The sequence below is a fragment of the Saccostrea cucullata genome, unplaced genomic scaffold (genome assembly GCF_032062105.1).
Source record: "Saccostrea cucullata isolate Sc308-1 unplaced genomic scaffold, CSIRO_AGI_Scuc_v1 ctg3262, whole genome shotgun sequence".
Lineage (NCBI taxonomy): Eukaryota > Metazoa > Mollusca > Bivalvia > Ostreida > Ostreidae > Saccostrea > Saccostrea cuccullata.
Genome location: NW_026932766.1, coordinates 21,849 through 35,783, shown reverse-complemented (window position 1 = coordinate 35,783; position 13,935 = coordinate 21,849). Strand labels below are relative to the sequence as shown.

The 13,935-nt window shown below is 32.6% G+C and overlaps 1 long non-coding RNA gene across 1 annotated transcript; it reads left to right on the top strand.

The window, feature by feature from the left end:
• The first annotated feature begins 907 nt into the window (after positions 1 to 907).
• On the top strand, positions 908 to 4,639 carry LOC134236064 (uncharacterized). Its single transcript, XR_009985533.1, has 2 exons — positions 908 to 1,232; positions 4,229 to 4,639. It is a non-coding gene; the product is annotated as an uncharacterized LOC134236064 (long non-coding RNA).
• The last annotated feature ends 9,296 nt before the right edge of the window (positions 4,640 to 13,935 follow it).

Genomic DNA, 13,935 nt, shown 5'->3' with positions numbered 1-13,935 from the left:
GTAGAATAGAAACTTGTAATGAACTAACTGAAAAAAAAATATAGGATATATTAATTAACATATAGCATGTATTTTTAATACAAAATTCCTGTTTCAGATCAAGTTACAGTTGAGACTGCAACCGAAAGATCGATATGTATCAGCAGAACTGAGGTTATGAAACATGGAAGAACAAGTGGTGAAACGAGAGGCACTGTTAAATGCACCATGTACTCCCTTAATGTGAATTCATTGAAGAACAAAAAGATATTACAGCTATTCAGAAATTGCTACTGCATTGGACATAAAGAGGATAAAAGTTTCTTCGAAAGAGGCGATTCTGGGTCTGGAGTTTATTTAGTAGAAGGAGGTAAAAAATCGAAACCCCTTGGAATTGCTTTTGCCTTTGAGCCTTTAAATGGAGAAACGTATGTTTGTAAAATTGACAAAGTTCTCGAGATATTGGACGTTTCTATAGTAGAGGATGAGGAAATGGAAACATCATAAGGTAAATTGACTTCCTTTTTAGGTGACCAATTGCTACAGTGCAGGGAAATAATTTTGTTACAGCATCAATGCTGATTTTGGTGCTTCCTATGCTTGCTGATTTTGATGCTTCCTTTGCTTGCTGATTTTGATGCTAGTTATCCTTATCCTGATCCTGGTTTGATCCTTATCCTGATGCTGGTTTGAAACTAGGTCAATGCTAGTAATGCTACCGGAAGTAGGATTATCCTGCCGGAAGTGGATAATTCAAAAAACAGCATCGCTATTTTAAGCTATTAAAAATAATTTTTGGGGTAATTTTTATTTATAATTTGTATTAAATGACTTTCCTTTATCTGTTTTCACTTTTTACCGAAAAAAATAGCGATTTTTAACGAATTTCGTTTTGTCGTATTGCAATCGTAAAAACACAAAATGGCGACACAGTGGAAGTTGGAAGTAAATCTTCATCTTGCGAAGTTATCGTAACATAGTTATTTGATATTGATTGCAGCTAAAATGCGATGATTTATCCTTTTTGTGATGCGATTTCAGTAGGTGGAATAGCCCTAATGTGTGCAACGTGTAAGCATGGAAACGTGATGGACAATGAACATGATGAAGTTAATGTCAAATCCAGATGAAAATTTATTGCATGTCCTGTGAATATTTTAGCGAAAATATTATGCTTTAGCCTAAATGGAATTTTAAGTCGTAATCCAAGGAACCAATAGATCATCAGTACAGTCACTACAACCACTCAGAGGGTATGTAAACAATGCTTTTTTTCTTATAAAATAAGATTATATGAAAATAGTAAAGATTGTGTGAAACAGATTTAGTGTAACAAAAAATTAAAAACTCAAAATTCTGAGCGATTAAGGCATTTCAACATGTTAAACCCATGTGATTTTAAAGGTCAATTTTTACAATTGAATAAAAAATAAATGAATTTTTTTTAAATTTAGAATCTGCAGATGCAGTATTCTGTAGTTAATCCACAAAGTATCAACATAATCAAGTCAAATTATACATATTAACCCATTGTTGCAACCACGGCCAAAATGTACAACCTTCTCCCATTCTGACCGTGGTCAAATGAGAAAGAATATTTTGTAGCTCGATCATTAATATTTTATATTTACATTTACAAATGTTTTCTTTTACATAACACTACTGAAGGCAAGCGTTTTTATAACTGTGTAAATACAGGTTTGGGGTCAAGAGGTCATAGATGTGCGTTTGGATAAACGTTCCACGTAATTTCTCTGTGACGTCATAAAGGGTCGAAGCGCGTTTAGTGGATTACATACATGCCGTTGGGTTTAAAAAATTAACGCATTTCACATGTTAAAAGTAACAATCAGGCAAATATAAAGTATGAATAAGTCACAAATGTAAATATAAGTAATAAGATATCATTTTTTGAGTTTTATTGAGATGTAAAACGGGTTGACACATGATCAAATCTTCCATAAAGCCCTTCGGGCTTTATGGGATTTGATCATGTGACATACCCATTTTACATCTCAATAAAACTCAAAAAATGATACCTTATTTCTTAAGTAGCTCATTAAAATATTGACCATTTGCAAATAAAGCAAAGTAAGATATTTTACTTTGATCATGATACCTAGTTAGAATGATCTAACTGTGTCTCGGTACAGGCCCTCACCACAGTTAGAATACGTCCCATATACTTGCAATGTAGCAAATCGGAGTGGATCCGCTCCAAAATGATTTTGAAGAATATAAAAAGATTTGCATTGGGAATAACTACCAAAATAATCAAATCAAACCTTCTTGAGATTGCTTATGCCTTTTATCCACAAAAAATAATCCATATAAATATGAAAATCCAATTAATTTTCTCAATGTTTTTCTCTCGATTCAAATTTATTACGTCCTGCCATGTTTACATTCGGAATTCTCTAGATTGTTCCTAATAAATGCACTATACGAGTTATCGCACGTGTTCCTTTCTGCTACATTACGAATACACGGAACGAATTCTATCATTAAACCGGGTCCGTAGGACAATATCATTTTAACGATAGAACATTCTATTTACATGATACCCAGTCGCAGTATAAGAAACACTGTTGAATGAATGTAAATTGATCATTTCAATTGGGATGGAAAGAAATCCATGTTCACTTACAATGTCATGTGACATCACAATAAAGATTGAGGCATCAAGATAAAGATTAAGAAATTTTTTGATCAAGCGGCCAAGAGCAGGAGAGCTTCATGCTTACAACAATGTGGTAATGTACATATATAACCTGACCGACTGATAACCAAGTCCCCTCAAACGTAGTACAGTGTACATGTATTTCAACTTTTGAACCAATCTAGAAGTCAAATCTTAAACAATAGTATGCATGGTTACGGATTTTATCTTTGCAGTCTTAGTTAGGCTGTTCCCTATCAAGTACTGTCCTGTGTCTGGTTTACGAGTAGAATCTAGATTGTACTTAAGGCTTTAAACAGATATATATTTTTTTCAGAAGGCAGATATGTATCTAATATTTGAGCTACAATACAATGTCAATATGTATCAAATATTTGAATTGGTCATGTTGATCAGGAAGTCTTTTTTTGTATTGAACAAGATGTGTTTGTGAAACACTGTGCTGCCGGCGGTAACAAAGTTAAAAAAAAACTGTTTTAGCATATAGGTCACAGTCTAGGTCATAAGGTCATTGATCTCAATGTCATTTGAAAGAACTTTATTAGTGGAATATGCATACCGAATATGAAGTCTCCATTTCCTATGATTCAAAAGTTATGGTAAAAATACGAAAGAACTATTTTAAGCATGTAGGTCACAGTCAAGGTCACAAGGTCATTGAAGTTGATGTCTTTTTAAGTTGAGTACGCCTGCCAAATATCAAGTCTCTACCTCTCAGAGTTAAAAAGTTATGGCGAATGTTCAAATTGACAATAGACAGACCGATAAACAGCTGAACAGATAAACAGACAGGATATAAACAATATACGCCTCAGATCTATCGATCGGAAGGCATAAAAATTTTAAGAACAAACCATTTCTTCACAATTATTTATGAATAATTTTCATTTGATTTAAAAGAATAAGCTGTATACATGGTAAATATCCACTGTAAAACAAAATTATTTTATATAAGTGGTGAGAATTATTACTGGTATGTATTTTTATATAAAAATTTTGATTTTAAAATATGTTTATCGTATATAATTAACACAAAATATAAGTATAAACAAAAAAATGCCTTATTCTTTTTGCGATATTTAAATATTTTTACATACATATTGATCGAAATACGTGTACTTAATCCTCACACAGAATCTTTATTATTATAATCGTTTAATCATTTCAGCCTCAATGGCTCCTTTTAAATTTTACTGGAGTTAAAAGAGAAAAGATGTGTGTTTGAAACTGTGATCATTACTTTGATATTAATTAGCCAAATTATGTTCAATTTGTAAAGTTACTTATTGTCATTGTGCCCCTATTTCATAGCATAAGTACTTTAAAGTTTTAGTAGTCAGTGACAATTTATTTTCTTTTACCTGGAAAGAAAAATTTAATAAATTGCTCTAAATGTGTAAAATTCTAAAATAATTTCCTCCTAAGTTTGTATTTTGTATATTTGTGTGATGTACACATTACTCACTGTATAAAGTTAACAACTGTAGTTAAAACTGTATTTATAGCATTGTTTTTTTTAATATTTGGCATTTTTTGAAATTAACCTAATTAATGTTTCATATTTTTCAGGCCCATGACAGAAAAAAACAAAGCAGAAATTCCTCCAGGATTAAAGTATGCTGGTCTTCTCTTTGGACCTAAATCCAGCTGATGAAATTCTATCTGTTAAAATAGTGAAAATTCAAGCCAGGAACTTCTGTTAATCAGACAGTGGCATTAAAACCGATGTGATGATGTGCGCCAAATCCATTGATGACATACATATATACATTTTAAAGTTATCTCCCACTTAGGAAATGGACAGAATTTAAAGTTTAAAGTGGATTTCAAGTGATTTGTGTATTGTACATATTAATTAGATATGAGATGTATGTAAATAGCAATGCATCCCTGCTCTTTTGTACAATCTTACAACTGTTCATGATGATTGTCCATATATAAATTGATTTTATAGAATAAATGAAAACATATATTTTACAATAGTGTGATGTTTTTTTTAAGTATAATGTTTTTTTTATCTAATTGAGAGATTGCACCTGTTTTTAAAAAAGAACTATGTGTTTTTATATTTGGGCAAAAAAGATTTTCATTTAGAATGCTTTAATTTTCTTGTTTGAAAAGTAATTCTGACATTTTGTCTCAAAAAAAAAAAAAAAAAAATTCGCCTACTATCCTTGATTGGGCAAAAAAAACATTTTTTTAAGGATGGCCTGGGCAAATTCAAATTACACCTCATAATTTCTTAAACAGAAGTATGACTTGGGCGAATTTAAAACGGGGGAAAATTGTTTACAAGTTCAAAAGGGCAAAAATAAGTTAAATAACACGGGGCGAAAATAACCCTGTATACAGTACATGTTTATATGATATTCTGTCCAAGTTGTATTTTTAGTATATACATTTTTTAAAAAAATACTGCCCCTGATATTTTATTTTTGAGGACACCAACATTCTATGTAAATAGGCAATATTTCTGTTACATGTAGTGTTCTTATTGAAGCTGAATGATGCATATATAATTCTTAATTGCATTTTCATGAATACTCTAAAAATAGATTTTTTAGATCACTTGAAAAAGAATATCAAACACTTATTGATGACTGGTAAAATTTTCACTGATGTGCCAAGATTAATGAATTGTAATGACAAAAATAGTAATACCGGTGTGTCCTGAATTCATTTAATTTAACTCATTAAAAACTTTAATTGGAAAATTCTTCCATATTTATAAATCTGCAATAAGAGACTGAATGTGGGGGTAACACATTGTTATGTAGGGTATTTTAGACTGAAGTAAATCATTTAAATACACAGAAAAATAAGCTTGTAGTATTTTAAATGCCTGGGAAACACACTTTTTGACATTTTAAAATTATGTTCACTATCCATAGGATTTTAAAACCAGTACAGGGAATGAAAATGACTCCATCATCAGCATGAATTCATTAGGCCGAAATAAAAAATACTCTTGTTTCCTTTCACCCGTCCTACCCTACATTTTACCCTCCGACCCAAAAAGTTTTTATTACATTTTCATTTTTTGGGTTACTATTTTCCTAAAGTACTAAAGTTGACCAACAACATTAACAGAACTAATACATCATAAGTGTACAGGATACCTTTACTTTATAAATCTTTATTAACAAACTTTCTTGTTATTACATACTATATGTTCTGGCAGTTCTGCATTCATTGAGTTTTGAAAATAAAATTTTTTCCCAAAATAAATTTTTTTCCCTAACCTACCTACCCTAATTTTTTTGGTCAGGGGACAGGAAACAAGAGTATATTTTCTTTTGGCCTTAAAGCGTGTTCGTTATAACCATGTTTTACTGTGTAGATTGATATTTCTTCCCTTATATCATGATACTAGACAGTGTAATAAATACATTTTCCTAATTGTTTAAGCCAGTAGTTTAAATCATCCAATATTTATATATGCTCTAGTGTACCATAGATTAAGAGTTTGCTGCTAGCCAGATAATTCTTTTCATCTTGATGATATACATGTGAAATTAAAACTGTTAATTAAGTACTGTACAAAACAAATTTTGCAATTTTAAAAATGAAAACTTAACATGCTTAACATGAAATTTACAATAACATTTTCTATCAGTTTTTCTGTTCTGTCTTAATTAACCGCCTTGGTAAAATGATCATTTTCTGAAAATTTAGCAAAATCTTATATCATCTTTACCAAATTTTTCTTCTACCACTCCTTAGAAGCTAATAGTGCTGTATTAGGGCACAATATATTTGAAGTAGGAGACAAAATAAAGATTATTTTATGTTTGTTGTAGAACAACAAAGTACACATGTAAAATTTTAACTTCATGGAAACAATAAAAACAAAATTTCCAGTGTCTAAAAATTACAATTTATTTATAGTCAGTGCCAAGTTAACCAATGAAATTATAATATAAATAAAATTACAAAGTGTCCCATAACATCTTTTAGAATTTTATGAAATAGTGTAATCATGGAATTATTAGATTAATAGTTTTACAATTCATGTCCCATATTCACTCTTTTTCACTTGTATTATATTATGTCATTAATAAAGTCAAATAAATAAATAAATAGAATCATGGTGTTCGCATGAACAAATGAAGTTTTTTTTTTCTTTATCACCAGTAGTTTCTTTCAACAAATTCACTTTCTAGAATTTTTTTTATTGTAAGTTATAAATCCACCATTACATCATACTGTTCATGTCCTCTACTGTCCCTGCCCTCTACTTTTAGGAATGAAGAACACTTGTCTTTTTTAAAAAGCAGAATTTTGTTTGAATCATCAGTCTCCGACATCACTGTATGTAGATTGTCCGGTCCTTTGAATGAAACCATATAAACCGAGTTCCAGTGTCGCAGTTCATGTAGGTGTTGGTACGAAAAAGATCTCTCACTTTTCAAAGGCTTTAGTGCTGAGTACAGGTTAAAATATGCAGCCCTTCACCGGAACGTGTTGGCGTCTTCATATGAATGAATTAGATCTAGATTCTTGTGTGCGGTGATGAAGCAACAAAACTGTGGACTGTTCATATAACTCCATTTCTATAAAGTACAAAGAAGACAAGATTTATTCATTGATGATTGATCACCTTAATATTATTATTATTTTTTTTAATCTCCCACAATTTTTTAAAATTTGGGAAAAACACAAATAATTATTTATAGCATATATAATTATATAGACTTCCTATTGATTTAAGTTTGTGTATCTGATTGAATTGAGATCTTATTTGCAAGGGTATAAATGGATTCAAGTACATTTAAAAAATAAATTCTACATACAGGACATACTAGCTGCATATCTGTAGCTCTCCAAAAAAATATATAGACCGGAGAGATTGCCATTGAAAAAACTATATTTATTGCGCACAAAAAAGAGCGCTTGGTTCTCAATTTATTATGCCCCCCTTCGAAGAAGGGAGGGCATATTGGTTTCCGTTCATTTTCTTTGCAACCGTTGCATACTGAAATGAAATTTGGTATACAGATATATCACATAAATATCTAGGTTAAGTTCTGTTTCGGGTACGGTCGCGCCATTTTTGACAGAGTTATGCCCCTTGGACTTAGAAAAATTTCAATTATTTGCAGTTTCCGTTCATTTTCTTTGCAACCGTTGCACATACTGAAATGAAATTTGGTATACAGATATATCACATAAATATCTAGGTTAAGTTCTGTTTCGGGTACGGTCGCGCCATTTTTGACAGAGTTATGCCCCTTGGACTTAGAAAAATTTCAATTATTTTTTGTGCAGTTTCCGTTCATTTTCTTTGCAACCGTTGCACATACTGAAATGAGATTATTATATCACATTATCTACACGAACCATTTTTGAAGAGTTATGCCCCTTGGACTTAGAAAAATTCCAATTATAAGCAGTTTCAGCAACCGTTGCACATACTGAGATAATTTTATCTGAATATCCATGGGTTTTTAAAACTTAGAAAAATTTCAATTATTTGCAGTTTCCATTCATTTTCTTTGCAACCGTTGCACATACTGAAATGAAATTTAGTATACAGATATATCACATTAATATCTAGGTCCAACCATTGAAAAGTTAACTTAGAAAAATTTCAATTATTTGCATTTTTTGTTCATTTTCTTCACAACCGTTACACATGCACAATTTATCAGAAATACGTAGGTCAAGTTGTGTTTTGGGTACAATCGTGCCATTTTTGACAGAGTTTTGCCCTTGGACTTGGAAAAATTCCAACTTTGGGGGAGGGGGGCATAAGTGTTTTACAAACATCTCTTGTTTTTCCATGTTTTTAAAACTGTAATCTCAACATATTACTACCCATGTGTTCCTAACATATTCTTTCGCTGTTTCCACAACCAAACATTCCTCATAATTATTGTTAATAGTCCTTCTGACCCTGATACTGTAGTCATCGAACATTCCGCTTATTTATACTGCCATTTTGGTTTCAAAGATAATTCGGTCCAATACGCTTCATTGACAGATGTCAACTATGAGAGTACTTGATTGAGGATAAAGGAATTTTTAAAAATCTTTCCTTTTTTGTAATTGAGGTAAGAATTTGGAAGAATTAATCAAGAACAGAGCACACTTTTTTGTGCGCAATAAATATACAGTTTTTTTCAATGGGTGGCACTGTAGCTCTCCAGTCTATCAATATATTTTTTTTCGGAGAGCTACAGATCTGCAGCTAAGGCCATACAAACTACTTTGTACAATGTATACACAATTTTCCACTATGAGGATGCTATTCATCAAACAAGGAAAAGAATATGTAGTGAAAAAGTTTTAAAATAAATGTATGCATATTTTCAAGCAGGTCCTTTCTCCTATATATCATATAATCATAAATTATTTTAGCTATTTCAAAATGATTTTTTGTACATACACAAATTCATTCTTCTGCACAAGTTTTTTATAAAGTTTAAGAACTTTCGCATTAAAATATTTACACCAGATTCATTAACATAAAATCAACTATTGCATTGGATTAATTATTACGTTTTGTTCATTACACCTCAGTCTATGATTAATTGCTTGCAGATAATCTCGTCAAATGCACTGCGACTTTTATTTCTGACTTCCGTAAATTTAGAGGAAATTCGGATTGAAAAAATTCGTAGCATGTGTATGCCTATAAAACCAAATGGAATTTTGTAGTAATTAGTCATACTCACAATATCATACTTTTATTATATTGTTTAACTGATTTTTCATGTGCAAGCCTAACTACTTACCCCTTTATCACCGATCTCAATATCATCAATCCGTGGCGTGGCCTCACCAGTAGACTCCATAGCGTTTGGTGATCAGCTGATTCAGATTTGAAAATATCACGGGGTTATTGCTATTGAATTAATTTAATAATAATCTTAGGATTATATTGGCCAATTTGTCAGCAAGAAATACATTCTTTGTATTTATTTCCGACTGAAATAGGAATGCCTATTTGCGGTTTCGTTTTGTGAAAATCAAATCTGTAGTTTTAGTAAACCAGGATAATCCTGATTTTAAGTAGGTCAATGCTGGTTTTAAAATAGGTCAATGCTAGTTCTATCCTTTGCTTGCTGATGCTGATCCAAGTAATGCTGTTTTTTTAAATGCTGATGCTGATGCTAGCTCTATCCTGATCCTACTTATGCTGATCCTGATGCTGATTTTTGTAACAAAATTAGTTCCCTGCACTGTATCTGTTTTCGTCCGTCGTTGTTCGTCGTGCTTTAGCATGTGAACATTTTCAGCTTCTTCTATGTTCCACTTTAACCGAAAATCATTTCAACTCTGTTGTTGTTCGTCGTGCTTTATGTGATATAGCATTTTGGCTATGGGTGAAGGGGAACAAAAATTGATTACATAGTGAAAATGCATTAATTCTTTGAAAATCATCTTCTCTGCTCCTGGGTTTTAAATGAACTAAATAAGTACATGTAAATAGTTATAAGGAGTACAATTGATTCTTTCAAAATTGTTAATTTTGTGGACGCAGGGTTTGGTTTTTGGTGTCAGAATTGGGTTCTATTGATTTTATAGTAAAAATGCATTTTTTGAATTTTTTTTCTCTGCTCCAGGATATAAGATGAACTTACTTAGTATTCAATTATTATAAGCAAGAGTGCCTCAACCAAATTTGTAATTTTTATGGACCCTCTGTCAGGGGTTTTGCCATTGGGTGTAGGGGGGGGGGGGCTCTTTGGATTATCTAAAAAAAAAAAAAAACATTAATTCTTTGAAAATCTTTTCTTTTGCTCCAGGGTGATATGCAATTGATCTGAGTATCTATTTTATATGATGAAAAAAAGTGAATCCAGCAAAATGGTTAATTTTGTACCCCCTGCCTGGATCAGGGGTATATTGTATTTTTTTTACTCACGTGAGCTGAAGGCTTCAGTGAAATTTTCTTGTCTAAATTTGCCCTTTGCGTCCCTCCTGAACCCACTTTTTCATTTAAACTTTTCAATACTGAAATGATGTTTGCTTTTAACTAGCCATTTGCTCAGGTGAGCGATGTAGCCCATCAACCTCTTCTTTTTAGCCATTTTTATCCCCCCGCCAAAATTACGGCAGAATTTGTCTAAATTTGCCCTTTGCGTCCCTCCTGAACCCACTTTTTCATTTAAACTTTTCAATACTGAAATGATGTTTGCTTTTAACTAGCCATTTGCTCAGGTGAGCGATGTAGCCCATCAACCTCTTCTTTTTAGCCATTTTCATCCCCTCGCGCAACTAGTTGCGGAAGGGATATAGCATCGCAAATGTGCGTATGTATGTGTGTGTGTTAGTGTGTTCGTTACCTTGTGGGCAATATTCACAGAGAACCATTGCATTAACCTTTCTCAGCGTTTACATACTTGTGTGGCAGTATAAAAGGACGAAGCCTTTTAATTGAGTCCGTTGATGAAGTATTTCTTCAGATATCGCGTTTTTACTGCCTCGAAACACTGACATTTCAAGTACGAGTTGACACTAATCTTTTGTGGGCAAGATTGACAGAGAACCTTTGCATTAACCACTCTCAGAGTTTACATACTTGTGTGGCAGTATAAAAGGAAGAAGCCTATTAATTTTAAGTTCATTGATAAAAAAATTCTTTAGATATCGCATTTACACTGTCTCGAAACCCTGACATTTCATGTACGAGTTAACAATAATCATTTCTGCTAGGGGACCTGTTAAGAAACCGTGTCGAGTCTGTGGGAACCAGATTAATAGAATTTGATGAACGTCACGGTTTCATTACCAAACTCCACCACGTGTCTGGGAATTTGGGATGCACATTAAATTGAAAGTGTGTGTGTGTGGGGGGGGGGGGCTAAACCAACATAAAAGGTAAATGCCAATTTTCTATGCATAGAAATTGTCAAATTTGTAAAAAATAAAAGGGGGAGGCTACCCCCCACCCCCATCCGGTTCCGACGTCTACGTTCAAATAAACTCTCGATGTACATTGTTATTTTTCATTACGAAAAAAATCGTATTGCCTGGAACTGTGAAATATACTAATTAGGTTGGTAAAAATTAAAATCACTGAGACTTGTACTGAGTTGTACATTTAGCACGCGTGATAAATTTCTACTAGGTATAAGGGAAACTGCCCAATTACGTATGCATATTACATGTATGACCCCCACCCCCTCCCAACTTAAATGCTCTGCAGTTTGATTTTTGTTAAAAATAGACACCCCACCCTATATAATTTTGTTAAAGAAATAAATAGAGCTGAAAAACAATTCGACACGATATATCCTGGTGAGCTTGAGATAAAAGATACCACAGAGTCCGAAACTTCTGCTTCATACTTGGATATTTTACTTGAAAAAGACACTAATGGTAATCTAACAACCAAGCTATATGATAAACCTGATGACTTTAACTTATCTATCGTCAACTTCCCTTACTTATGCAGCAATATACCTTCATCACCTGCATACGGAGTATTTATATCTCAGTTGATTCGATACGCAAAAGCATGCTCTACGTATGAACAATTTTTTAAACGAGGTAAATTATTGACAAGCAAGTTGATGAAACAAGAATATCTACAGTCTCGTTTAAAGTCATCATTTCGTAAATTCTATGGTCGATACAATGACCTTGTCAGCAAATACAATTTATCATTGAATGAAATGCTGACTGACGTTTTTCATACCAATTGTTAGTCCATTATTTATACACTGAATTGACCACGGATTTTTTCCGTTTTTTCCTGATTATGACAACGAGCACACGGCGGGTGTGACCGGTCGGCAGGGGATGCTCACTCCTCCATGGCACCTGATCCCACCTCTGATGTTTCGGAGGTCCGTGTTTGCTCTGCTCTTATTTTGTATATTTGTTTAATGGACGTTGAGATTGAATACTGTTCATTATTTCCTTATCCTTCTTAATACCTTTTATTAAACTTTACTACCCCAAGTTAGGTTTCAATGTTATGCCCCCAACCAACCAAGATGCGTTGTACTTTGCATTTTGTAAAAAGAAAAAAATTGGATCAACAACAACACTCCACTTATTATATTAATAAGTTAATATTATTTATCCATAGTCGCTTGGTTTTTTGTGTCGCCTGCGGAGGAAGGGTCACTTTACCTGACGTCTGTCTATCCGTCTATCACACCTTGTATATCAAGAAGTGTAAGAGATATGGACTTGATAATTGGCACATTAATTGGTTTGGTACTCTGCCGTTTGTATATTACCGTGGTTATCGACCTCCGAACTCTTTATAATGTCCTTTGTTCTGCTTTATTTTTGGAAAATTAAAAGTGCCAATATACTGCATATTTTGCCCCCCCCCCCCTCTTCTAAGAAGGCAGTACTAAGCTTTGCTGCGAATATGATTTTACAGATATATCAGATGAATATCACGGTAAAGTACTGTTGTGATGAGATCGCGCCATTTTTTACAGAGTTATGCCTATTGAACTTTAAAAATTTCCAATTGTTTGTAGTTTCCGTTCCTTTTTCTTTGCAGACGTTACACACGCTGCCCTGATAATTGGTATATATATTTAATCAGGTAAATATCTGTTCTGTGGTGGGCAAGATCGCGTCATTCTGTACAGAGTTATGCCCCTTGTACTGAGAAACCAGAAGTCTCTGTCGAGACTGAAGCTCTACTGGTTTGAACTGATAGCAAAGGAAGAGAAAGTACTTAAGCAGCTGGGATTTGAAACTTTATAAACAGCATTAAATAGAATAATGATCGTTGATAAAGTCTCTTTATGTTCTTAGTGTAGTTTACTTGTGTACCAAGTTAGGGTATGTGTAAAACACGAAACGAGAAACAAGAAACGAGAAACAATGAAATTAGATTCAGGTTAAAATAACTAATGACCTTAAAATGTCAACAAAGGGGCGGCTTGTACTTTTGATTTCATTTTGTTAGAAAACAGATGCAGCGTGAAATGAAAATATCTAACTTAGGTCTGATTTATTAGCGACCTGCACAACTATCCGCACAGAAAAACCCCAAAATGTTGTCAGATTTAATTAATACAATACTGTTATCTAAGAGAAATGCTTACTCAGTTTTTGCTTGAAATAATAAAGTTGTCATCAAATGATATAATTTTTGCTTGTAATGATTCTGTTGTCATTAATTGATTACATTAATTAATTGAGGTGGAATTCATTGTTAATGTTATAATATATAGCTTTCCTAATTGCAATTTTAAAACAATAATATATACAGTGTATACTAGTAAATTAAGTTCATATAAATGTTTTTTAACATATATTTATCCAGGATTTATATACATTGTATAACAGATATATGA